General features: G+C 41.2%; 1 protein-coding gene across 4 annotated transcripts in view; it reads right to left on the bottom strand.

Moving 5' to 3' along the window:
• Window positions 1-26,532, bottom strand: part of DHX35 (DEAH-box helicase 35) — a 782,267-nt gene that overhangs the window by 551,341 nt on the left and 204,394 nt on the right. For 2 of the 4 annotated variants that reach the window (XR_010132262.1, XR_010132263.1), the window contains exon 23: window positions 6,044-6,127. The exons of the other annotated variants lie outside the window; for them this stretch is intronic. The gene's annotated coding sequence lies outside the window, so the exon portion shown is untranslated. The remainder of the gene's footprint in view (window positions 1-6,043; window positions 6,128-26,532) is intronic. 4 annotated transcript variants of the gene reach the window in all.

Below are 26,532 nucleotides of genomic sequence, written 5' to 3'. Positions count from 1 at the left end.
GCATCTCTCTCCTCTAGGATTTCTGAAAATTAGCATCATTAATTCAAGGGTCTGCAATTACCCAGAGATCACTCATCTTGCTAAAATTATTTCAACTAGTTTTGAGCTATCTATAAACTTCTACCTTTGAGTGTTGTCTTATCAATGTTAACTTTACCCTTTATGATCTGAAAATTTATCTTCCTTGACCAAAATGATGGCCAAATTCCTAGTTAAAGATTCTTATTTCTTTGACACTTTCCACATCAGTAGATCTGTCCTGAGCAAGGGCATCTTACTAACACCCCATCTGGCAGTCAAGTGTGTCTATACCTGCTTGGCCTTACACCCCACAATATTGAGCTGAAATATAAGGAGATGCCTCTCCTTTGAATACTTCACCTGAAATACAGCTCTTTGTTCATGAACCCAAAGTAGCTGCAGGCCCAGAATATCTAGAGTTGTGGGAAACTTCAAGTTATGGATTGTATTAGGCTACTCTTGCATTGCTGTAAATAAATACCTGAGATTGGGTAATTTACAAAAAAAAAAAAAAAAGAGGTTCCATTGGCTCATGGGTCTGCAGGCTGTATAGAAGCATGGTGCTGGCATCTGCTTGGCTTCTAAAGAGGGACGAGGAAGCTTATAATCATGGCGGAAGGTAAAGCGGGGGCAGGCACATCATATGGTGAAAGCAGGAGCAAGTGAGAGAGTTGGAGGGAGGTACCACACACCTTTAAACAACCAGATCTCATATGAACTCAGAATGAGAGCTTACTTATCACCAAAGGGATGGCCCAAGCCATTCATAAGGGATTCACAACCATGATCCAAACACCTCCCACCAGGCCCCACCTCCAACACTGTGGATTGCATTTCAATATGAGATTTGGGCAGGGATAAACATCCAAACTATATCATGGATATTAGCCATAGGCTTGCTTCCAGAATCCAGGGAGTCAAGGCCACCAAACAGCCATCTGAGGATGGAACCAGGAGTCTAGAATCTGACCATTCAGGTTCACATGATTTGCTACCTTATTCCCCTGTTGGACCAAGGGACAATTTAGTACCTGCTCCCAATCTTGGTCTCTTCGTGTAATAGGGAAGGTAATAACAGAGTTGCTTTGATTATTCAATTAGATAATAAAGTTATTGGCACATAGCAATCTCTCAATTTTTTGCTGTATAATTATAAGCATCATCATTAAAAATCATAACTAATATTCTGCCTCCGTCCCTATTGCAGATTTCAAACAAAAAATTATGCACCCGGAAGATATGTAAGGAAAGGCAGTAGAGTGACGTCAGGGTATTTTTTTACTGAGAACTTATGACAATCAATAATGTTTCTCCTCTCTATGGTTCATCCCTGCTGGCCTTAATGCAAAATGATGCTTACATTCAGACTTCCCTACTCAAAGTCTAAATGATTAAAAATTATTGAAATGGCATATACTCATAGGTAGGGAACACTCTATCATAAGCTACAGTGAGATTTTATAATTTTTCTATTCTCTTCCAGTTAGAAGCAGGTCTTTTGTTCTTATATAGCTTTGGGATCCTTGTCTTGGTTTTAATTTTTCTTTAGTTGTAAAGTAATTCCTGTTAAATATACTGCCTGATCATTGTGGGAAGAACAGTGAAGAAAAACCTAATCTGCAAATCCACATTGAGAATTCTGGGCTGCCAGAGCAAATCATCCAAGAGTCCTATATTCCTGGAAAACACTTTGAGATAGAAGGTTGGACCCTTGGGTTTGGGATTGAGACTCCAAACTTCTAGTCATTCCGGACCAGCCATGTCCCAGATTAGAAAGGGACTGATTCTGAGTTAAAAGAATTTGGCTTCCTGAGCATTGTAAGCACTATAAGGGAAGAATCATTCCTAGCTGAGAGAGCTAGTAGTAGAAGGGTAAACCTCCTAAATAGTCCTCAGTTTAAGAACAGGCTCGACTATGTAGGCAAGGATATAGGGGGCTATTGACTGAGGCCATCAAGGGACAGCAATAGCAGGCAAGTTTAATGGCTGTTGACAGTATGTGCACGACTTTTTAAAAGGAAATAGAATTATGAGACCCAAGATCCCAAGGATGCTACTGAAGGGGAGACTAATAGTATAAGATTATTGTAATTTTCCCCCAGGCTCTGTTTTGTCTATATGCATTTACCTATGCACTCACCCCTCATCATTTCTGAATACACTATATTTTATGCATCCTAAAACTGTTGTGGACTAGGGAAGCAAACAGTTCATTGTGTTTTGTACTTTCTAACAAATCTGCCTTCATTGGTTAGGGTCCCTACAGTTGCAAGCAACAGAACCCCAATCTAAATCCACTATAAGCTGAAAGAGGATTTATTATAAGAATTTTGAGGCATCCCATGAAACCTAAGGACAGAATGAAGTTAAGGCTCAATAAGAACAGGCACTAAGGATATCAACACCTCCAAGACATGCTCTTTGTCTCCTCTGTTTCTTCTAAACATGTTTCAATCTTCCGTCTTACAATAGACAGGATTCCTCCTCACGGGGAAAAAAAAATGAACCTATTGCTGTAAAGAAATTTTAAAAATCACTTACTGTTGACATACTGAGAATTTGTGTGTGTGTGTGTGTGTGTGTGTGTGTGTGTGTGTGTGTGCATTTACAACCAAATGCTTTAAATTTTATCACTTCCAAAATTTTCCTATGGATTCTCTCATGTTTTCCAGGTAGCTAATAATCTCTTCTGCAAGGGATAAGCATTTTATCTTATTGTTTGCCAGATGTCTACCTCATTTTTAGATGTCTACCTCATTTTTATTTTCTTCTGTAATAGCATTGGTAAGCATCTCTAGAACAATGTTCTATAAGAGAGTTGAGGGAAAGTATCATTTCCTCTTTCCTAAATTTAACAAGATTGTTTTTATTGCTTCACCATAAAGCATTCTTGTAATGAGGATTACCTAATTTTTTATTTATTAATTACCAAGGCATTATTAAAAAGCATCTGGGCCTTCTTCTCATTTCCTTGCCTGGAGCTCCTAATACTCTTGGAATTTCCTGAGTGATAATAATAATAGGACTGTCTTTTGTCTAGTAAGACAATTCTTGACTAGCCTCTAGATAGCTTCAGACTGGGGACAGGTCTCCAGAAAGACCAAGCCTTGGTTAGAAGCCTAGAACTTTAAGCCCCACACCCCAGGAAAGAGGGGCTGGGGATTGAGTTAATAATCAATCATGCCTACATGATGAAGCTGCCATAAAAAAAAAAAATCCTAAATGAGGGGATACGGAAAGCTTCCAAGTTGGTGAACACATCCATATGCTGCAAGGGTGGCACATCCTAGCTCCATGGGGACAGAAGCTCCTGTACTCAGGACCCTTCCAGACCTCACCCTATGTACCTCTTCATCTGGCGGTTCATTTTTATTCTCCAAAATAAACTGGTAAACAAAAGTTAAGTGATTCCCTTAGTTTTGCAAGCTATTCTAGCAAATTAACAAGCCTAAAGGGAATGGGGTGTGGCAACCCTTGACTCTGTAGCCAAGTTGGACAGAAGTGTGGGTAAACTGGCGTCCTGACATTTGTGACTGGCATTTGAAGTGAGGACAGTCTTGTGAGACTGAGTGCCTAAACCTGCAGTTTAGGTGCTAATTCCAGGTAGCTAATGCCAGGTAGTTAGTGTTAGAATCAAGTTGAATTGTAGGATACCTAGTTGGTGTCACAATTAGTTGATGTCAGGAGGGGAAAAAAACACCTCTCACGTACAAATTTTAATAAAAATGAATGTGAAATTATATCTGTATTTTTTCAGAATTAATTCAGATATTAAATTTTCTGGCCTGGCAATATGACAAGTTATAATTATGGGTTTCTTAACATTGAATAATCCTGTTATTCCTTAGTAGAACCCCACTTAGAATATATTAATTTAAAGACACTGCTAAATTCTATGAAACAATGTTTTATTCAGGAATTTTATATCTTTATAAATAAGACAGGTCTGGAATTTTCTTGTGTTAGATTTTGGCATCAATGGTATGTTAAAATTATTATAATACTTAAGAAAATTCTCCTTCTTCTATCTTCTGTGCTAATCTGAATGGCATCTGAAATATCTTGAATATTTGAAAAAACTTCACTATGAAATCATCAGGACTCAGGATCTTAAAGAGATCTTTAACAACTTCATTAATTTCTTCTACGTTATTTGTCCAAGTTTTTTAAGCACTTCTTAAGTCATCTAGTGTTTTTAAAAATATGTGAGTTCTGGATGTTCAGAAATGTTATCTTCTAGATTCAATGCCATCCCCATCAAGCTACCAATGACTTTCTTCACAGAATTGGAAAAACTACTTTAAAGTTCATATGGAGCCAAAAAAGAGCCTGCATCACCAAGTCAATCCTAAGCCAAAAGAACAAAGCTGGAGGCGTCACGCTACCTGACTTCAAACTATACTACAAGGCTATAGTAACCAAAACAGTGTGGTACTGGTACCAAAACAGAGATATAGACCAATGGAACAGAACAGAGCCCTCAGAAATAATGCCACATATCTACAACTATCTGATCTTTGACAAACCTGACAAAAACAAGAAATGGGGAAACGATTCCCTATTTAATAAATGGTGCTGGGAAAACTGGCTAGCCATATATAGAAAGCTGAAACTGGATCCCTTCCTTACACCTTATACAAAAATTAATTCAAGATGGATTAAAGACTTAAATGTTAGACCTAAAACCATAAAAACCCTAGAAGAAAACCTAGGCAATACCATTCAGGACATAGGCATGGGCAAGGACTTCATGTCTAAAACACCAAAAGCAATGGCAACAAAAGCCAAAATTGACAAATGGGATCTAATTCAACTAAAGAGCTTCTGCACAGCAAAAGAAACTACCATCAGAGTGAACAGGCAACCTACAGAATGGGAGAAAATTTTTGCAACCTACTCATCTGACAAAGGGCTAATATCCAGAATCTACAATGAACTCAAACAAATTTACAAGAAAAAAACAAACAACCCCATCAAAAAGTGGGTGAAGGATATGAACAGACACTTCTCAAAAGAAGACATTTATGCAGCCAAAAGACACATGAAAAAACGCTCATCATCACTGGCCATCGGAGAAATGCAAATCAAAGCCACAATGAGATACTATCTCACACCAGTTAGAATGGCGATCATTAAAAAGTCAGGAAACAGCAGGTCCTGGAGAGGATGTGGAGAAATAGGAACACTTTTACACTGTTGGTGGGACTGTAAACTAGTTCAACCATTGTGGAAGTCAGTGTGGTGATTCCTCAGGGATCTAGAACTGGAAATACCATTTGACCCAGCCATCCCATTACTGGGTATATACCCAAAGGACTATAAATCATGCTGCTATAAAGACACATGCACACGTATGTTTATTGCGGCATTATTCACAATAGCAAAGACTTGGAACCAACCCAAATGTCCAACAATGATAGACTGGATTAAGAAAATGTGGCACATATACACCACGGAATACTATGCAGCCATAAAAAAGGATGAGTTCATGTCCTTTGTAGGGACATGGATGAAGCTGGAAACCATCATTCTCAGCAAACTATCGCAAGGACAAAAAACCAAACACCGCATGTTCTCACTCATAGGTGGGAATTGAACAATGAGAACACATGGACACAGGAAGGGGAACATCACACACCAGGGCCTGTTGTGGGGTGGGGGGAGGGGGGAGGGATAGCATTAGGAGACATACCTAATGTTAAATGATGAGTTAATGGGTGCAGCACACCTACATGGCACATGTATATATATGTAACAAACCTGCCTGTTGTGCACATGTACCCTAAAACTTAGAGTATAATAAATAAAAAAAAAGAATGAAAAAAAAATTTTCTTATCTTGTTATTGTCTTTTAATTTCTTTTGTATCTGTGGTTATATCCCCTTTCTCATTTCGATTTTGAAGTATTTGTGGTTTGTCTGAGGATTATTTAAAATTTAGACATGCTAATGATTTCATATAAATATTTTATATAAATATATTATATAGTTTTATATTTATTTATTATAAGAAATTGACTCACAATTATGGAGGCTGACAAGTCCCAAGATCTACAGGGTGAGTCAGCAAGCCAGAGACCCAGAAGAGCCAATGTTTCAGCTTCAGTCTGAAGGCAGAAAGAAAAACCAAAGTCTCAGTTTGAAGGCAGTCAGGCAGGAGTTATTCTTACTCGGGGAGGGGGTAGCCTTTTTGTTCCATTCAGGCCTTAAACTGGTTGAATAAGACCCATACACATTAGAGAGTGCAATCTGCTTTACTCAGCTTACTGATTTAAATGTTAATCTCATCCACAAACACCTTCACAGACATACCCAGAATAATGTTTAACCAAATATCCACGTTCCCCATGGCCTAGTCACGTTGACACATAAAAGTAACCATCACAAAAAGCATTTCCTCCTGCACATCTATTCCTATTTCTATGTCAGCTTCTAGGAGGTCCTGGACTAACACACTGTCCAGTCAGCTCTGCCACCCTCATCCAGGTCTCCCTGAACCCACCACTACCAGGACCATATAAGCAGAAGACCAAGAGAGAGGAGACAAAGTGAAAGAAGAAACACTGTGAATCGCAGTGGGAGGGGAGAAAATCACGTCTTTTTCCTTCTTCGCCTTGAGGGAGAAAGGAGTTATTCCCACCTCTCTAAGCAAGTGTGGGATGGAAACTTCAAAGAAATCACTTGTAGAGCTTGGGATAACAGGAAGATGCAGGGTAACTGACATCTCCTTCCCTCATTAGACATCTGCCTAGTCAAGCAATTCAAGAGGGAGAAAAGACATGGGGAGAGATGGCAAGAGGGGCAAGGGCAGTCACGGGGCCTCCCCATCACTGTTTCCCAGGAAAAGCCTGGCTGTCAACCAGGAGAGAAAAGGAGATGGGCAATGAATTGGATGTGAGAATAAAGTTTTAACCTGGTCCAGACTGTACAAGGCATTTTTAAGAAAGTAATTATATTTTAAACCGTTTTATTGAGGTATGATTGACATGCAAGAAGCTATACATTTTTAACATATACAACTCCAGGAGTTTGATGATATAATAAATATACACCCATGAAACCATCATCATAAACATATCCATCAAGGCCATAAACATATGCATTACCTCCTAAAGTTTCCTTCCACCTCCTTGATTAGTGTGTGCGTGTGTGTGTGTGTGTGTGTGTGTCTGTGTGTCTGTAAGAACACTTAACAGAAGATCTACCCTCTCAGCAAAGTTTAAAGTTTGTAAGTATACAGTAGAGTTTTGTCAGCTTTAGGCACTATATACTGTATAGTGATCTCCAGAATTTATTTATTTTGCATAACTGAAACATGTACCCTTTGACCATCACTTACCTCCCCATTTCCTCTTCCCCGCTCCCCTCACCCCTGGAAGCCACCACCCTACTTTCTGCTTTTGTGAGTTTGACTATAGTATGTTCCACATACAATGAGGTCATACAATATTTGTCTTTCTGTGTCTGGCTTATTTCACTTAGCATGATGTCCTCCAGGTCCACTTATGCTGTCACAAATGACAACATAGCTTAAGTCTAAATAACATTCCATTGTATGTATACACCATACTTTATTAATTTATTCATCAGTGAACTTTTAGGTTGTTTTTACATCTTCACTATCGTGAACAATGCTGCAATGAACATAGAAGTGCAAGTATCTCTTCAAGATCCTAATTTCTGTTCCTTCCTAATTTTGATATCCAGAAGTGGGACTGCTGGATCATATGGTAGTTCTAAGTTTTTAAGGAACCTCTGTACTGTTTTCCATAATGACTATACCAATTTACATTCTCATTTACAGTGTACCAGCATTCCCTTTTCTTCACATCTTCATTAACATTTTTTAATAATGGCCATCCTAGCAGGTGTAAAGTGATGTCTCATTGTGTGTTCAACTTGCATTTTCCCAATGATTTGTGATGTTGATCATCTTTTATATAACTGTGGGCCATTTGTATGTCTTTTCTGCAGAAGTGTCTATTAGATCTTCTGCTCATATTTTAATCAGGTTATTTGGTATTTTGCTATTGCATTGCAGGACATCCTTATATATTTCGGATGGTAATCCCTTATCAGATATTTAGTTTGCAAATTTTCTCCCATTCCATAGGTTGCCTTTTTATTTTGTTGAATTTTTCCCTTTGCTGTGCAGAAATTTTTCCATTTAATTTAGTCCCATTTATTTATTTTTGCTTTTGTTGCCTGTGCTTTTGGTGTCATATCCAAAAAAAATCATTGCCAAGGAAGTTTTCTGTTTTCTTCTAGTTTTACAGCTTCAGGTCTTATATTTAAGTCTTTAATACATTTTGGGTTTATTTCTGGATTTATTTCCACCACTACTCGCCTGGTTTGGGGAGTTGCCAATCAAGCCCTGGAAGTTCAAATGGCCTCCACCACCCAAGAGAAAGGCGGAGTGAAGTGCAGCACTATGAATTTTAACATAGTGCTCAATATATGCTTCCCTGCTAATTGCTCTTTCTTTACCATTCTCCCCTTCTACAACCAAAACTGATTCTCTCCCTTAAATCTGCCCTCCTGCCAGTATTTCTCCTCTCAGTAGAAGCAACATCATTCATTCAGTTACTCAGGCAAATGCCTTGGAATCATCCTGGATTCCTCTCTTCCTCATTCCCCACATCCAATACATCAGCAAACCCCAAGCCTCTTCCTTCAAAATGTATCACGTCACTGACCCCATCTTACCGCCTTCTTCCCAACACCTAGACCAAGCTGCCATCATCAACCTCTGCCTGCAGCGTTCTCTGCTGTGGTTTGAATGAATGTGTCCCTCCAAAATTCATATGCTGAAATTCACACCCCAAGGTGACGGGTATTAGAGGTGGACCTTTTTGGGAAGTGATGAGGACTCCACCCTCATGAATGGGATTAATGCCCTTGTAAAAGGGGCTTCAGAGAACTGCCTGGCCCCTTTTCCCCTTTCGCCATGTGGGAATGCAGTAAGAAACATCATCTATGAAGCAGAAAGTGAGTCTTCACCAGACACTAAATCTGCTGGTGCCTTGATCTTGGACTTCCTAGCCGCCAGAACTGTGAGAAATAAATCTCTGTTGTTTATAAATTACCCAGTCTGTGGTATTTTGTTACAGCAGCAGGAACAGACTGAAATAGTTTCCTAATTGGGTTTCCTGCATCTTCTCTTGCCCCCTTCTGTTCTATTCTTTACACAGCAAATAGAATAATCTTCGTAAAACATAAAATAGAGCATTCCACTCTCTGCTTTCAAATCTCCCCAATGGCTTCTTATCACACTTAGAATAAAATCAGTCTTTGCTGTTGCCTGCAAGGCCAGACATGCCCTGGCCTCAGGCCATACCTCTGGCTGCACTTTCTATCCCTTTTTTCTTTGACTGCTACACTCCAGCCACCTTCCCTAAAACCCACCAGGCACACTGCTGCTTCAAGGCCTTTGACCATGAGGTTTCCTTTGCTTGGAAAGTCTTTTCCCACAGATATTCACATGGTATATTCTCTCACTTCCTCAAGTGTATGATCAAGTGTTGCCTCCTTGGGGAATCCTTGCCTGATCATGCTAACAAGATAGCACATATCACCACCTGACTTTGTGGCCACATCACTCTAATCTCTGTCTCCATTTTTATATGACCCCTTCTCTTCTGCCTATATCAAATCTCCCTCTGCCTCTCTCTTAAAAGGACATTTGGGTTTGGACTTAGGTCCCACCCAGATAATCCAGGATTACCTCCTCATCTCAACATCCTTAACTTAATCAAAACTGCAAAGACCCTTTGTCTAAAAAGGTAACACTCACAGGTTCTAGGGATTAGGACATGGACTATCTCCTAAAGCCATTATTAGCCTGTCACAGTCCAGCTGTAAAATCTGTTTAATATCTTTCCTGTTTATGACAACCTGATCATTCTCACGATAGAGTTGTAGGATAGTTCTACCCACATAGATTTCTTCTCTCCTCTCCCCAGGATTCCCTCTTTTCCAGAGAAGCTGTAGTTTTCAGCCCAGCTTCTTTTTCTGACTCATCAGAAAGCACCTGGGAACCTGTGATGGATAGAAGGTTACAGCACAAACTTTGGGTCTTGGGTCATGGGGCTGCCACTTGCTGGCTGGTGAATGTAGACAAGTCACTTACACTCCTTGAATCTCAGAGGCGAGGACTTAGTATGTGCCAAACTCTTCATGGATTGCCTCCTTAGTCCTCCCAAGAACACAGCGAGTTAAGTGCCATTTCTAAATAATTCATTTATTTACATTTTCTATCAGCAACTACCTATTCCGGATACAGTTCCAGCACTATAGATACAGCAATAAATAGGAAAATCTCCACCCTCATGGAAATTACTTTCAAATGGTGAAGACAGATATCAGGGAAACAAAGATAACCGCAGATAGTGATAATGGCTATGAAGTCAATAATTCAATGTAACAATATTTAGACATGGTGGTAAGGAACTCCTTTAGATGAGGTTGCCTGGGAAGGCCTCTCCAAGGAAGTGGCATTTGACCTGAGACTTGAATAGTATGAAAAAAGTATCATGCAAATATCTAGGAGAAGAACTTTCCAGGTGGAAACAAATTGATATATTCAAGGAACAGAAGAAGCCACTTGCACTCCAAGAAACCAAGATGTCAAGGTATTAAGCATCTTGCCTAAGATCACTGGGCTGGTAAGTGGCAAAGTTGGGGCTTGAAGGCAGAAACTGTAATCCAAGAGCCTGCCCTATTCACCACCATGGGAGAAGATTCTTCTTACCCCCCTTCCATGTATGTCTTGACAATTAAATGAGAAGGAGAATTAATAATGGCACTGCCCAGTTGATGTTAGTTGTCATCATAGTCCTTTCCTGAGTGACCTAGGGCTTCCAGACCAGTCCCTGGAGAACCAACGACCAGGAAGAGATGTCCACTGATCTGCCTCAAGCTCCAAGGGAGGATGTCAAGGAGGAGCTACCACCTGGCCCTTCTAGTATAGCCACCCACCTGTGCAGGGCCCAGACTACGGTGCACTCAGGGCACAAACATTAAGGAGGCACTCACTCTTAATGCTGCTTCTGAACTTGCACAAGCCTGAAAGTGAAGGCCTCCTTAAATTATGCACCCTGGCTTGCCTTACCCTAGTCCCAGCCCTGTATCTGTGCCCCAAACCATTACCTATCCAGAGCTCTTCAACGTGCAAGAGGTTGTCATTCTGGTGGCCTTCCACTGGCTTCCACTCCTCTCAGCTGTATCTATTAAGCCTAGATAACCCAGGGCACAGCCAGGTCTGTCCCCTCTGCTCTGGGGCTGAAATCCCAGCATTCCCCATGCCCCAGCCCATCTCAGCCAGGACAGAGTGCTGGCTCAGCAATTCCTCCATCCAGGTGGCTTCCGCTGATCATGAGTTCATAAGGACTCTGAGTGTCCCTCAGGATGATAGCTCTTTTATCACTTGGTGTCACAGCATGAGCCAGGGAAGGAGGCAGATGATAAGACTGTAAAGTCATGTTTCCAGAAATGCCAACCAGCCTTCTCTGACACCACACCTGGACCACCAGCTCCTTTGCCAACTTCCCCATTGTTTTATTATAATGAGCAACAAGCTCATTAATAACTCTCCCCCAACTTCCTGAGTCCCAGCCACAGGGGGAACCAGCAGGTGCAAGGGGCTCACAATTAGTCCTTCATAATGCATGGTTGGCAATAAACCCACTCTGAAGCTGGAACAACCAGGATCCAGCTCCGTGCAGTGTCTGCAGCCACTGGAGTAATTAATGGCAGAGCCATAGGATAGAGAGTGAGTTAACCCTTATGAAGCCATCAAGCTTAGGAATCTTGGGAAATTGGAAACCTCAAGAAAATAAAGCATTTTGCATGCACTAGAAGAAAATGGCCAACATCTGGTCTTAGTCTTCCTGCCTGTACCTCTGGTGTTACATCTGCACCACCATTACCACCTCTGTGAAGACACGCTGAATCTTTGTGCTTTGCCCTGTCCTCTCACCCCCACATTTCCACTGGCAGCGCAGCTGGCTCAGATGAATGTAGGCATTGGGACCTTTATCGGAAAAAGGCAACCTGGGGCCCACAGGGAGATCATGAGGTTAGAAGTAAGTACTATAGGGGAAAATAAGTTCTTAAACTACAGCTGAGCAAAGGGGACCATCCAAGGGCACTAAGCAGGCATGGAAATCATAAGTGTGTAATGAGCTCAATCTCCATAGTTGTGTGGTTTTCTCCAGCAAAGAATGGTAAAGGTTACGTAGGACTGCCAAGAGTGTATCAGACAAAGGTCACAGGAGTGGTATACAACAATGAAGCCTAGATTGGGCATATTGGGGATTCGATCCAGGAAGGGCTGGTAGACTCAGAGTAGGGAAATAAATACCAATGGGGTTAGAGAAAGGTCAAAAAGGCAAGTCAACAAAAGTGAGAGAAAGGAGGAAGAAGGACAGCAGGGAAGGACCTCTTAGAACTTAAGATTTCAGAGGCCAAGCGTTCAAATATAATGACTAGATCCAAACCATGGTCATGGGCTTAGGTAGTTGTCAACAGGGCCATCCCATTGGATAACTCCAGGAATACCACTCACATAAAATTCAAAGGAGTTGTGCAACATGGTGGCTGATGGAGAGTAAGTGCCAGTCATTGGAGATGGGGCAGCCAAGCAACTGTAAAGCAAGGGCACGGGAGGGGTGACCCTCAGGAGTACTGGAGATGCCCGGATGATGGTGGGATGATTCAGGGTAGAGAGGAAGCCTGTGGTGTGGGAAAAATAGGACCTTGGCCCCAAGCAAGCCTAACCTCAAATCCAATTCCCCAATTACTGTGTGTCCCTGTAGCTATCTCTTAGCTCCTCTTGGTTTCTGGTGTCATGTTTTTATAATGGAATCAAGAGTACTTAACTTCAGGGTGGTAATGAGAATTTTTAAAGCTGGTTTATGTTCAGGAGGATGCTATTCTGTGACTTCTTTGCAATCAGATCTGTTCCTCCCTCTTCCCTAACTCTCCTCTCTATCAAAGAGAGCCAACCTCTGACTTGGCTTCAAGGTCAGCTGGCTTCCAGCAGGAGAGGGCCAATGGGAAGTCCTATTGGGAGATTGGAAGGCAAGAGGAAGGAAAATTCTGGGTATTTTTCCATCATCTTCTTCCTCCCTCCCCAGACAACATCTCTAGCAAGAGCAGAACCTCCTCGATGTTTTCAGCTCCTGTGGAACAGGACACTCGATATTTCAACTTCTGCCCCAAAGCCCTGATAACCACATCGTTTCCCTTTGCCTCTCTAGCCCTGGAGATGGTAGTGGCTTCCCACTTTTGAATAAGGTCTGGATGGCCTCACCCTCTCCTACTAAGCTTCTCAACTTTTCCATCACCTGTGTAATCAACTCCATAATTAAATTCTCTCTTTTACTTAACTGCTACAAGTGCCTAGTGTCATGCTTGGCACACAGGGGAAACTTAAATAGCTTTCAGTTATTTTATGTTTAGGTTAACATTATTAACATTTAGTTTTCCAAGACCTTTGAGAACGTGGTAATCATTCCACCAAAGATTGAGACCAGGACGGGAACAAGATGGCATAACTACTCACACGTGCTTCTAAGGACAGAGATGGCTGATGGACCATTACAGGGTATATTGTTTACTTGGGCCTCTAAATCTCACCTTCAAAATGGTGACTGAGTGCTTGTCTTTATATCCCAGGGCCTGACACAGGCCCTGGAACACAGCAGTTCCTCAAAGTAATAGTTATTGGACTGACTTGAAATCTTTCTGGATGTGTAGTCAGAACGGCACTTATTTATGAGTCTGGAAAGCCCTGAGTTCAGGTTGCAGGGTCTCACCTGTGTGTGCACAGAAATTTTAGAAATCAGAAATAGATTAGGAGGGCCGAGGTTAGAGCAAGATGAGTGAGGCACTTTTCTCAGGTACAGAATTTAAAAGTGCACCAAGAAAACTCAGCAATCAGAATACATATTATATGGCAACATTTTAAAATCATAATTAGTGCAAAAATCCATAATGAACAAAATATCAAAATTTGAATAAAGACAGGATTCATATTATGGATTTTTTTCTTTTTGCCTAAGGCTGTAGTACAGCTGAGCCCATGCTGACCGGAACTGAGTAGCTACTTTGTATAATTACTCCGCTAGTACTTCAGGAGCCTGATGTCCCTGGGGTTAAGATCCTAGTCCCCCCAAACACACACACTGCTATCTATAGGCTCTGAAACAGGGACTGGGTCTGCCTTATTCCCTGTTGTAACTTCAGCTTCTAAAACTGTGCCTAGCACATAGTAGGTGCAAATAAACATGTTAAATGAATGAATGAATTAAAGAACAAATTGTCTCCGCTGTATTCTTGGGATTCCAATAGGATCACCAAGAAGGTATTCTAACAATGCACCTTTAAAAAAAACAGTCTAAACTCACTAGGAATCAAAGAAATGTAAATTGAAACAACGAAGTGCAATTTTTCACTGTTAGAATTCGCAAAGGTTTAAGAGACTGACAATACCCTGTACTGATGTGGAAATCAAGAAAAGGACATTCCTATGCATTACTGCTAGGACTGAAAATTAATGCAGTGTTTCTGGACAGCAATTTGGCAATATGTAACAAAAGCCCTTGGAAAGTACATTTCTTCTGACGAGCAATCCTACTTCAAAGAATTATTCTAAGGAAATAATTAGGCAAGTGCCAGAAGATGTTTCTTCCAAGGAGTTTTATCACAGTATTGTTTATAACAGCAAGAGCTTGCAAACAGCCTAAAGGTCCAAAAGTATTGGACTCATTAAGAAATACTAATAAATTGATGCTTCATATGATGGAATACTATGCAGCTATTTAAAATAATGATATGTCCCCCTATTTACTTAAAATAGAAGGATATTTATGATGTGTTAAATGAGATAAAAGATAAAGCAATTACTGTAATCACCAATTTTAAAGTATACATGGAGAATGTTTAGAAGGTTGAATATGAATGGCAGTTATCTCTAAGTAGCAGAATATCAGATAATTTTAATTTTTTTGAGACAGGTCTTACTCTGTTACCCAGGTTAGAGTGCAGTGGCCCCATGATCACGGCTCACTGCAGCCTCGACGTCCCCAGGTTCTGGTGATCCTCCTGCCTCAGGCTCTGAGCAGCTGGGACTACAGGCATGCACCACCACACCCAGATGATTTTTCCTTTTTCTGTAGAGACTGGGTTTTGTCATGTTGCCCGGGCTGGTCTCAAACTCCTCAGCTCAAGCAATTTGTTCACCTTGGTCTCCCAAAGTGCTGGGATTACAGGCGTGAGCCACCATGCCAAGCCTAGATGATTTTAATTTTTTTATCTTTCATTTATCTGAATTATCTAAATTTTATACAATGATCATCTATAACCTGTGTAACTCTGAGAAATGAAAAGTGATCTATTCTGGGTTTTGCATCTTGCTGGGTGAATTTCCCAGCAGGAGCAAGTTAAGTCTCCATTATCACCCTAACCTACTTAGGAGCTTCCTTTGTTATCTGAATCAGGTCATAACATATTATGCAGATTCTTCTCCACTTATGAGAGTCTATTTGCCCTCCCTTGGCCAACACCCCAATGCCCTGCAGAAATGTCTCTGAGATTGGGTCACCATTCTGGCACACTCAAAGTACTCATGGAGCAAAGGTCCCAAATGTCACTTTTTTTCAAACCAAAAGGTTGATCCTGTTGACTGACTGAAGATAAACCTAACATGTCTCAGGCCAGTTTTGCCATTTGTGAAATGAGGATGAGTATTTACCATACAGGTGGACCAAAAGGCAAAACTGGTGTCCCGCAAAATAAGACAGGTCATGCTGCAAAAGTAACCCCAAAATTTCGGGGTTGAAACAACAGCTTCATGTCTTACTACACAGCACATCTGTCATAGGTCTGCTGGGGCCCTGCTGCATCTTATCCTCCCTCAAAGACCCAGGCTGAAGAAGACTTCACCTGCAGGATTTCCCTTAGCCAAAGCAGGGGAAAGAAAACATGGCACCTAATGCACTAGCTCTTAAAACTTCCACCTAAAAACGGTCCACCATGTCACTGTGTTCTCATCTAATTGGCCAAAACAAGCCATGTGGCACACCTGGACTAAAAGAGAAAGGGAAATTCAATCCTATCACGTGTCTAAGAGACCAAAACCCAGAAATATTGGTGAATAGCAAAAATAACTCCCATAGTAGACATTTATAACTATTTTTTGCATAAGAGGAAACACTTATTTCAAACCCCAGATTCTGTGGCAAAGAGCACTATGATGTCTAAGGCATTGTGCTAGGTAAAACTTACAGTGGGAAATCAATTTAAGTATTGTTTACCAAAGTCACACAGCTAGTAAGGGCTAGATCCAGGATTTGATTCTGCAAATTATGCCCTATTTATCATGTCTATGCCTATTTATGCTATTCCAAGGTTACTTAACTTCTGCCAGCCTGTTTCTTTCTCATTTTCCAGAAGCAAGTAATATTGACTGCTTGGGGATTTTTCTAACAGAGTGATGTACTCTCCCTGCAATGGTAGGCATAAAGGCTATGTGAGATGGGGCAATGTGTATTGTACAAGGTCTGATCAAAGACAGTGCCTGGAGAAGCCAAGGAGCAGCTTGTCTCCTATGTTCACAAGATGGGGCATTGGGGGTGTCCATTGTATTCTGCGAGATACACCTTATCCCTGGGCTAAAATGAAGGCCACTCAGTTACCAGAGAGCACGTGTCCCCTTACTCAATTATTGGAAGACACATGTCTACTCACTCTGTTATTAGAGGGTATGTGTCACTATCCAAATATGGCAGACAGTCTTGACACATTCATCAGCCTCTCCTCACCACACACATGCAACATGTGTACATACATGCACCATGTGCATATACATGAGCTGCCACCTTAGACAGCTCATGCCCACTTGCAATGATGTCATAAACACACATACTGAGACTGTGCCACAGGCAGCATCAACTCATGCAATATCCATATATGCTTCACCTATTCACATGATTTATGGTCATCCATATGTGTATACATTTTGCTCAACCATATGAAATTGCTCTATCGGCAATTTCATTTGGCTCAAACTAATGTACATACAATTATATAAAATCACAGCTATTTTATGAATGTACATACAACCACACATACACACACAGCTCATACTCACAACATATACATACACACACACACACAGAATGTATGCATGCACCATGTACAACTTGCTTCTCATCCCCCATCTATTGCCTGACTCAGGCGCAGGCTCCGTGGTAGTGAGTTCCATCACTGTCATTGTCAAGGCTGCTATTAAAGCTCAGCTCCAACCATCCAAGAAATCAGTCACTGGGGCTTGGCCTCTGTGGCCCTGGCCTCAACCCGCAGCTGTGCTCAATGTCTCTCCCTACCCTGCCCCATCCAGTTAGCCTTGTCTTTAACCCTAAATACCCCTTTCTTTGCTCCCTGTGTTAGTCCATTCTCACGCTGCTGTAAGAAACTACCCGCGACTGGGTAATTTATAAAGGAAAGAGATTTAATTCACTCACAGTTCTGCAGGGCTGGGGAGCCCTCAGAAAACTTACAATCATGGCGGAAGGCACCTCTTCACAGGGCAGCAGGAGAGAGAAGAATGAGAACCAAATGAAAGGGGAAGCCCCTTATAGAACCATCAGATCTCGTGAAAACTTACTATCATGAGAATAGCATGGGGAAAATGCTCCCATGATTCAATTACCTCCCACCACGCCCCTCCCACCACACATGGGGATTATGGGAGCTACAATTCAACATGAGATTTAGGTGGGGACACAGCCAACCCACATCACTCCCCATCACTCTTACACAGCCTGAAAGTCTCCTACCAGCTGAAAGGCTGCCTAGAAGTTGTGGAGCCTCACTCTCTTAGACACTCCAGCCCTATCCTAAAACTCTACACAAACATGCGACTAGAGTGTGGAAGGATTACCATCAAAGACAGAGAGAGAAGGCCCCTGGGGCTCAGGGCTGCCAAAGGTGAGGATATTTATTGAGCTCCAACTCTGTCAGGCCCTGTACTAGGCACTAAGGATGTTGTAATGAACAAAAGCAGATAGAATCCCTGCTTATACAGTTCTCACATTCAAGGGCAGAGAGGTACAAATTTTTTTTTTTAAGTACAAATAAACATAAAATTCCAACTCTAAGAAGTGGTATGGAGGAGAGGTATATATGCCTCAGGTTCTTCATCTGTACAATGGGACAATAATAGTACCGACCTCATAGGATCGATGTGAGGATTAAATGAAATAACATGTGTAAAGTTCTTATAATGGGCCTTGATACACAGTAAGTGCTATATATTGTTAGCTCTTTTATTATAGCTAGATTATTCTATATGGAGGGAATTAAGTTAATCAGAGTGATTAATAAAGGCTTCCCCGTGAAAGTTACAGCTCAGCTGATACCTGAGGATGAGTAGGAATCAAGGAGATGAAGAAGAGAGGGCATGTCATGTGCAAAGTCCCTGTAGCAGGAGACATTAACTGACAGATGCTAACATGGTTTCAGTGCAAACGGTGACGAGGTGGTCATTCGGCATGAGACTGGGTGGGCTGACAGGTAGCAGACTGTGCAGGGCATTGAAAGCCATAGCAAGAAGTCAACATTTGTAGAACATAAGTGCAATAGGAGGCCTTTGCAGAGTTATAGACAGAGAATAATATGGTTTACATTTGCATTTTGAAAGACCACTCCTGCTGAAATGCAGAGAATAGATTGAAAGAAGACTACATCAGTCACCGATGGGACACCTTATAGGACAATCCAAGCTGTGTGATGCAAGTGGGCCGTTGTTAAAAATTCACTGACATGAGTTAATCCCAGGATGGGATTAACTCACTGGCAGGGGGGCTTTCTCAGTGTAGAGGAGCACAGCAAGGCTGCGTCTGTAACCACTGGGGAATGAAGCCCAGGATGGGAGCATATAGAGAGAGGTGACTTTCGGTCCATCACATAGGCAGCAAAGTCATAACTGCAAGACTTGAGCATATTTGGAGCAGGATTCAAGAAGCAGGAAATGAAAGTCCCAGGTTCTCATTCTTGGGGAAAGAATTACTGAAAAGAACAGATAAGGTGAAGCAGATGGCAGGTCACCAGCCACAGAATCAGGAAAACATGACAGAAACCTGCATCATCCAATATTCCCCTGAGGATAACAAGTAACTTTCATCTCACGTGCATGCTCTAGTTGGTTGGGAGAGGCTGCCTGGAGTTCTATGTTGAGAAAAATTCTGAAGTCAAGTCTAGGGTTAGTAAGAGTGTTGTGATTTATTAACATGCCTATCTTGGGCACAGAAGGTAGGAACTAGTGGGACACGTATCTTGGGTTTACCACCCCTGAACTATGAATGTATTATGAATGTATTCATTCAAGCTCTTGTGGTTGTGAGTGACAGAAACTCAATTCAAAATAGCTTAAGCAAAAAATTAAAAAAGGAACATACTGGCTCATATAACTGGGAAGTCTAAGTCTGAGATACAGCAGAATCCAAGTGATGCTGCTGTCAGAACTTAATCAAGCCCTCTCAGTCTCTTGACTTTGCTCTTCTTCATTGTGTCCTTAGGTAGGTTACCCCCCCTTAGGGGTGACCAAGCCAGCCTGTCTGTCCTTAAGGCTATATTCCAAACGAGTCAATGTCATTTTTCATAATACAGCAAGCAAAAGTCCCAGAAAAGGCTCTGATTGGCCTGGCTGGGTTATATGCCCACCCATAGGTGGCAGGGGTATAAGCTTCCTAAAAGCCGTATTTGGAAAGTTCAGTTTCCTGACCAAGATGTTTATAGACAAAGGACTTGGTAGTTCCTAAAACAATCAAAGCTGGACAGACAGAAAGAAAAGATATGTCCATACAGGGCTTATGTGGCCATGAGGCTAATTCCAGGCTCACCCACTGAACGTGCCCACAGGTTCCTTCCTTTGGTGCCTGTGCAGCTAATGGAAGCTTTGCAGATCTCAGGCTGATGGAGACAGTGACTGTCAAGAAGGCTTAATGGGCATCATAGTCAAAGGAGGATATAGAGCTAAGAAGCTAATAGAGACTGAAAGCCAGAAAACAGAATCCTAGCATGTCACCAAACCAAGGGCATCAGAAGCAGATATGGTAAGGGCAGCTTGGAATAAGAACAGGGAGAGAGGAAAGCAGAAGCCAGTGGGTTAGGGAGGAGGTAGGTGGGCAGTTTTGGTGACCTCCTGGGAGAGGCCTTGCTCTCTGTTTATCTACTGCAGTCTCCGAGGCATTATTCCATCAGTCCGCCCATCTTCCAGGGTCTTCAGCCTCTCCCACAACATTGGCTCCTTCCTCTCAAAATACAAAACAGACTCAAGTCCCATCATACTCAAAAAAAAAAAAAAAAAAAAAAAAGCCCTTCCCCAATTCTGCATTTTCTTTAATCTACAGTAGCATTTCCTGAGGTATGTGAAGTGTGTTCTACAGCAGCACTACTCCTGGTGTGTGATCCACAGATACTTGCTGCTCACAAACTGGCTCCTGACGTGTAACAAGAAACGAAATTGAGAGCAGCTGTTTAGGAACCATAATAACAATTTGACAGAGTAACTATATGTCTGTTGAATCTAATAATAAAAAGTAGGCCTGTATTTTGTGTATTTTTTTTTCATTTTTTCAGTAACTCATTTTTGTTGTATTTTACAAAAGTATCAGTCTGCAACAGGTTGAAAATTTAAAACATACACACACGTGCACTGATCTTAACACAGATGGTTTGAGAAATACTGTTTTACAAAATTAGTGTTCTGTGATATATTCAATGTAAAAATAAAATAAGAATGGGTTAATTAAGAGTAAGTACAGGAATGAAAGTCAGTACAAAAGAAGGCATTTTTAAGTTTCATAATCCAAAATAAGTGGTATATTCCTCCCTGAGGCTGAAAAAGCACATCAATTTATGAAAGGCATTCTCTGCAGTCATATCTTGGAACTCTAAGGTTTGAAAGAGCTTTTACGCTGCAAGATCAATATCCACCAGCTTATTTTCCCAGCATAATTCCTGGCATTTAATATTCAATAATTATTAGTTTGAATAAACTCGTTATCCGGATTGGTTCCTGTTCCAGTTATTCATTTCTGTATAACTAAACACCTCAAAACTTAGTAGTTCAGCATAGCAATTTATCACTCCCTCTCATTTTTCTATGGATTGACTGGGCTCAGCTGGGCAGTTCTCACTTGGGGTCTCTCATGCAGTTGCAGTTACATGGTGGCTGGGACTATGGTCATCTGAAAGGTCAGCTCAGCTGGACATCCAAGACGACCTCTTCACTCATGTTTGGCACCTCAGTTGCAATGGCTAGAAAAGATGAGAACTGGCCAAGCATCCCTCTCTACATGGTCTATCCAGGTGATTAGCTTGGTCTTCCTCACAGCATGGCAGTCTCAGGGTAATTGAACATCTTATATATTATTTGGCTTTCCCCAGAGCAAGTTCAAAAAAAAAAAAAGCAAGTAGAAGAATCCAGTTCTCTTAAAGGCCAGCAAGGCACAGAACTGGCACAGCACCAATGGAAGCTTTGCAGGGCTCAGGCTAGTGGAGACAGTGACTCTCACCAAGGCTTCAGGGGCACCATAGTTAAAGGAGGATATAGAGCTGAGACACTAATAGAAAGAGACTGAAGGCCAGAAAACAGAATCCTAGCATGTCACCAAACCAAGGGGATCAGAAGCAGATATGGCAAGGGCAGCTTGGAATAAGAGCAGGGAGAGAGAAGAGCAGAGGCCAGTGGCCAATCATATTCCATTGGTTGAAGTAAATATGAGGCCAGCCACTCCATCTCTCAGTGGGAGAATAACAATTTGCAGTTATCGTCGTCCAATACTGTCTCTCTGGCAATATTGCAACCCCTAAGTGATAGATATCAAGAAGAACAATCTTTAATATTATTTTTCATTATAATAATTCTCACCATCACTTACTAGGTCCCCGACTTGCTATGCTCGGCACTTCATATCTATTATTCCATTAAATTCTCACAACAATTATTTTTATTTTATAGAAAATGAAGCTGAGGTTCAGAGACTTACTCAATGTTATACAGAGAGTAAGTGACAGGAACAGGACACAAAACCAAGGCTACAGTCTTGTAGCCTTTTGAGCTTTAGAGCTCACAGTCTTGACTACTGACTTGTCCATTGACCCAACACCTCTGATTCATCTCAATTATCACCCCAAATATTGTTTGGTTTGCCCTTGATTCACCTCCAGAAGATTCACCTGGCCTGCCTAGCTTTCCATCAAGAAGCAAACCTGCCAACAGCTCCTCCCCACATTTCTTTTTTTTAAATAATGCCCTGTCCATCAGCAATGAGTTAGGAATGACCTCGTAGCTCAAGAACTGCAAGTCATATTTCTGCGGGGACCTATGAGGGGCTGCCAAAGTGCCTCTCAGCCCTGGCCAGAGTGAGCAGGTAATTAGATTGAATCCACTCTTTGGCTCAGTTTCTTTTCCAACCAAATCGGCCGTTAAGCAATCCATTCTTCAGGCACTCATACATCACCTGAGAACACCAGGCCATGATGGATGAGCTGGGCCATCAGCAAGGCCCACAGTGGATGGCTGTCATTCATCACTGTGAGGAGCCAAAGGAGTCATGAGTTACTCTGGCTGTGGCACCTTCCAGCCCCTTTGGGGCCAGAGCCAGGAGGACAGAGGCTGGGAGTGGGGGTGCAGAGCTGGGAAGACTTCTCTGGGAGATGTGTCAGCAACCATAGGAACATTCTGTCTGAGCCACTCCAAAGTAACGAAATGTTTAATGCGGTTTGTTGCTGGAACAAGGAGCTCATAAGAAAAGGAGAATGTAATAGATAAGATCACGGACTTTGGAAATTGTACTTGCCTGATACATGTCTTTGTTCTGCCTTTTCCTTGTTGTGTAAGCTTGAGCAAAGGATTTACCTCTCAGAAACTCAGCTTCCTCATCTCATTCCAGGTGCTCCTTCACATTTCTTAACCCCTCATAGTTAGTTAGGCTGGGCCATGTGACAAGTTCTTGTTAATGAAATATGTGTGCAAGTAACAGCTGTCACATCTGAATGACACACTAAAAAGTTCCCAGAAGGCTCTCCAACCTCTCTCTTCCCCTGCCATAATAACCAGGAGGTCTCATGCTAAGATATCAGAGCTGCAGAATAAAAATAGCCTGGATGGCCGATCATCTGGAAGGTGACTGCGCTGGAGGGCTGCACAGACCCACAGCTGACATTGAGTCAGCAAGAGATAAACCTTTGTTAGGCTAAGCCATTCAGTTCATTGTTTGTTATGGCAGCATACACTACATGTGTTTGGCTGTTTTGGCATTGCTATAAAGAAATACCTGAGACTGGACAATTTATAAAGAAAAGAGGTTTAATTGGCTTACAGTTCTACAGGCTTTACAGGAACCATGGTGTTAGCTTCTGGGGAGACATGAGGAAGCTTATAATCATGGCAGAAAGCAAAGGAGGAGCAGCCACATCACATGGCAAAAGCCAAAGCAAGAGAAAGAGGTGCAAGGGTGTAGGTATCACACACTTTTAAATGACCAGATCTCGTATGAGCTCAGAGCAAGAGCTCATTTATCACGAAAGGGATGACCCAAACTATTCATGAGGGATCCATACCCATGATCCAAACATCTCTCACCAGGCCCCATCTCCAATGCTGGGGATTACCATTCAACATTAGATTTGGTGGGGACACACATTCAAACTATATCACTAGCCTACTCTGGCAAATACTCCATATCAGGGATTGGCAAACAGCCAGATAATACATATTCTAGGCTTTGTGGGCCAGATGCTCTGTTTCATAATCTTCTTCATTTTGTTTACAACTGTTTTAAAATGAGAAAAAGCATTGTTAGCTTGCAGACCTTACAAAATAAGCCACAGGCTGGATTTGGTCTACAGGTTGTAGATTGTGAACCCCAGCCTAAATCATAAGATTGTTGTGAAAATTAAATGAGATGAACACATGCATTTTTTAAATGTTAGCTGCTACTAACTTTAACAGTGGTAATGGTTATTATAAATAGTAATATTTACAACTATGCCAGGAACTCCTGTAGACATTGGTGATTTTGCAATGAACAAATCATTATGAAACTTATATTGAGGAGGGGGTGGTTATTGTTGTTGTTATGGTGACATCAGTGGTGGCGATGATAGCAAAGGTTATAGGATATTGTGAAAGTTTAATCCAATTCATGGGGCCTAAATCCTTCCTTCTGTTATGATTTGGGACAACTGTCATGGCTGGAGCCTGAAAGAAGCATCCTCTCTGCCCAAGTCCCATGGTTTCCAAGGACAAAATCATCTGGCCATTCCATGTAGCCCTTGTACCATAATAATGATCATAATATTTGACCAGCCCAAGTTCTCACTGAACCATGTCCAATGTTAATGTCCTCCCTGCCACGTGCAACCCCAAAACAATGCTCCAAAAGGTCCCTTTAGCTGCAGAGTGGTTAAAGCTGCCTTGCTCACCCATGTGTAGATCCCTGGTCTGGAAGACATGCATGCCCAAGATTTGCTGGGGTAAAGATAAAGCCCTCCCTAATGTGTATGGCTTTGAGATGTAGCTTCCGAGTTTCTGTAGTAATTTACAACCTATATTTATTGAGAGCCTGTTATATGTTGGAAACTATCCTATATAATTTATTGACTCATTTGGCATTAACCCAAATGAGACTGAGGGTCAGAGAGGTGATAAACCTCGCCCAACACTACCGTTGAGTGTGGCCAAGGCATAAAAGTGATGATCTTGCTGACTCCAAAATCATTGTGTTCTGCCTGCTACACCACACTGCCTTTCTACAGAGGAAGGACTCATCAACTGTACATTGCAGAAACCTGCACCAAAGAGGCAGAGTTGTTTTTTCTACTCCTGTTTAAAAAGAAAAACAAACAAACAAAAAAAAAAAAGAAAAAAGAAAAAAAAAAAGGAATGCCCTTGGGATTTTGATGAGGATAGCATTGAATCCACAGACCACCTTGGGCAGTATGAACATTTTTAATAAGTCTTTCAATGTATGAATATGGGATGTCTTTTCATTTATTTGTGTCTTGTTTTATTTCTTTCACTGATGTTTTATAGTTATCAGTGTACAAGTCTTTTACCTCCTTGGTTAAGTCTATTCCTTAGTATTTTTTTCTTGCTGATACTATTGTAAATGGGATTATTTTCTTAATTTCCTTTTCAGATAGTTCCTTGTGAGAGTACAGAAATGTAATTGATTTTTTATGTTGATTTTTCACCCTAAAACTTTACTGAATTTGTTTATTACTTCTAATGGGCTTTTTGTGGAACTTTTAGGGTTTTCCACATATAAGATCATGTCATCTATAAATAGAGATAATTTTATTTCTCCCTTTGTGATTTGAATGCCTTTTATTTTTTATTTCTTGCCTAATTGCTCTAGCTAAGATTTCTAGCACTCTCTTGAACAGAAGTAGTAAAGGTGGGTATCTTTGTCTTGTTCTAATCTTAGAGAAAAAGCTTTCAGTTTTTCAGCATTATGTGATGTTAACTGTGGGTTTGTTGTTGTATTAGTCTGTTCTCATGCTGCTACAAAGAACTGCTGAGACTGGGTAATGTATAAAGGAAAGAGATTTAATTGACTCACAGTTCCACATGGCTGGGGAGGCCTCAGGAAACTTACAATCATGGCAGAAAGGGAAACAAACACATCCTTCTTCACATGATGGCAAGAAAGAGACGTGCCCAGCAAAGAGGAAGAAGCCCCTTATAAAATCATCAGATCTCATAAGAACTCACTCACTATCATGAGAATAGCAGCATGGGGGTAACCACCCCAGTGATTCAATTACCTCCCACTGGGTCCCTCCCACAACATGTAGGAATTATGTTAACTACAATTCAAGATGAGATTTGGGTGGGGACACAGACAAACCACATCAGTTGTATATGGCCTTTATTGTTAGAGCAAAAATTTGTTAAATAGAGAATCAAAAAACAATAAAGTCAACAAAACTAAGAGTTCAGTTCTTGAAAAGATAAAAATGGAAAAACCTTTATCTACACTAAGAAAAAAGAGAAAAGACTCAAAATCAGAAGTAAAAGAGGAGCCATTACAACTGATGCCACAGATATAAAAAGGATTGTAAAAGACTACTATGAACAATTACATGCTAACAAATGGAATAACCTAGAATTCATAAATTTCTAGAAACATATAATCTACCAAGCCTGAATCATTAAAAAATAGAAAACCTAAGAGACCAATAACAAATGAGGACATTGAATCAGCAATCAAAAAATCTCCCAATAGAGAAAACCCAGGACCAGATGGCTTCACTGGTTAATTCTACCAAATATTTAAAGGAGAACTAACACGAATCCTTCTCAAACTCTTCGAAAAAACTGAAGAGGAAGGAACACTTCCAAACTCATTTTACAAGGCCATCATTACCCTGATACCAAAACCAGATGAGAACACTACCAAAAAGAAAATTATAGGCCAATATCCCTGATGAATGTAGA

Source organism: Gorilla gorilla, chromosome 21 (assembly GCF_029281585.2).
Source record: "Gorilla gorilla gorilla isolate KB3781 chromosome 21, NHGRI_mGorGor1-v2.1_pri, whole genome shotgun sequence".
Classification (NCBI taxonomy): Eukaryota; Metazoa; Chordata; class Mammalia; order Primates; family Hominidae; genus Gorilla; species Gorilla gorilla.
The sequence above is the reverse complement of the archived record's forward strand: the minus strand, read 5'-3'. Positions and strand labels throughout refer to the sequence as shown.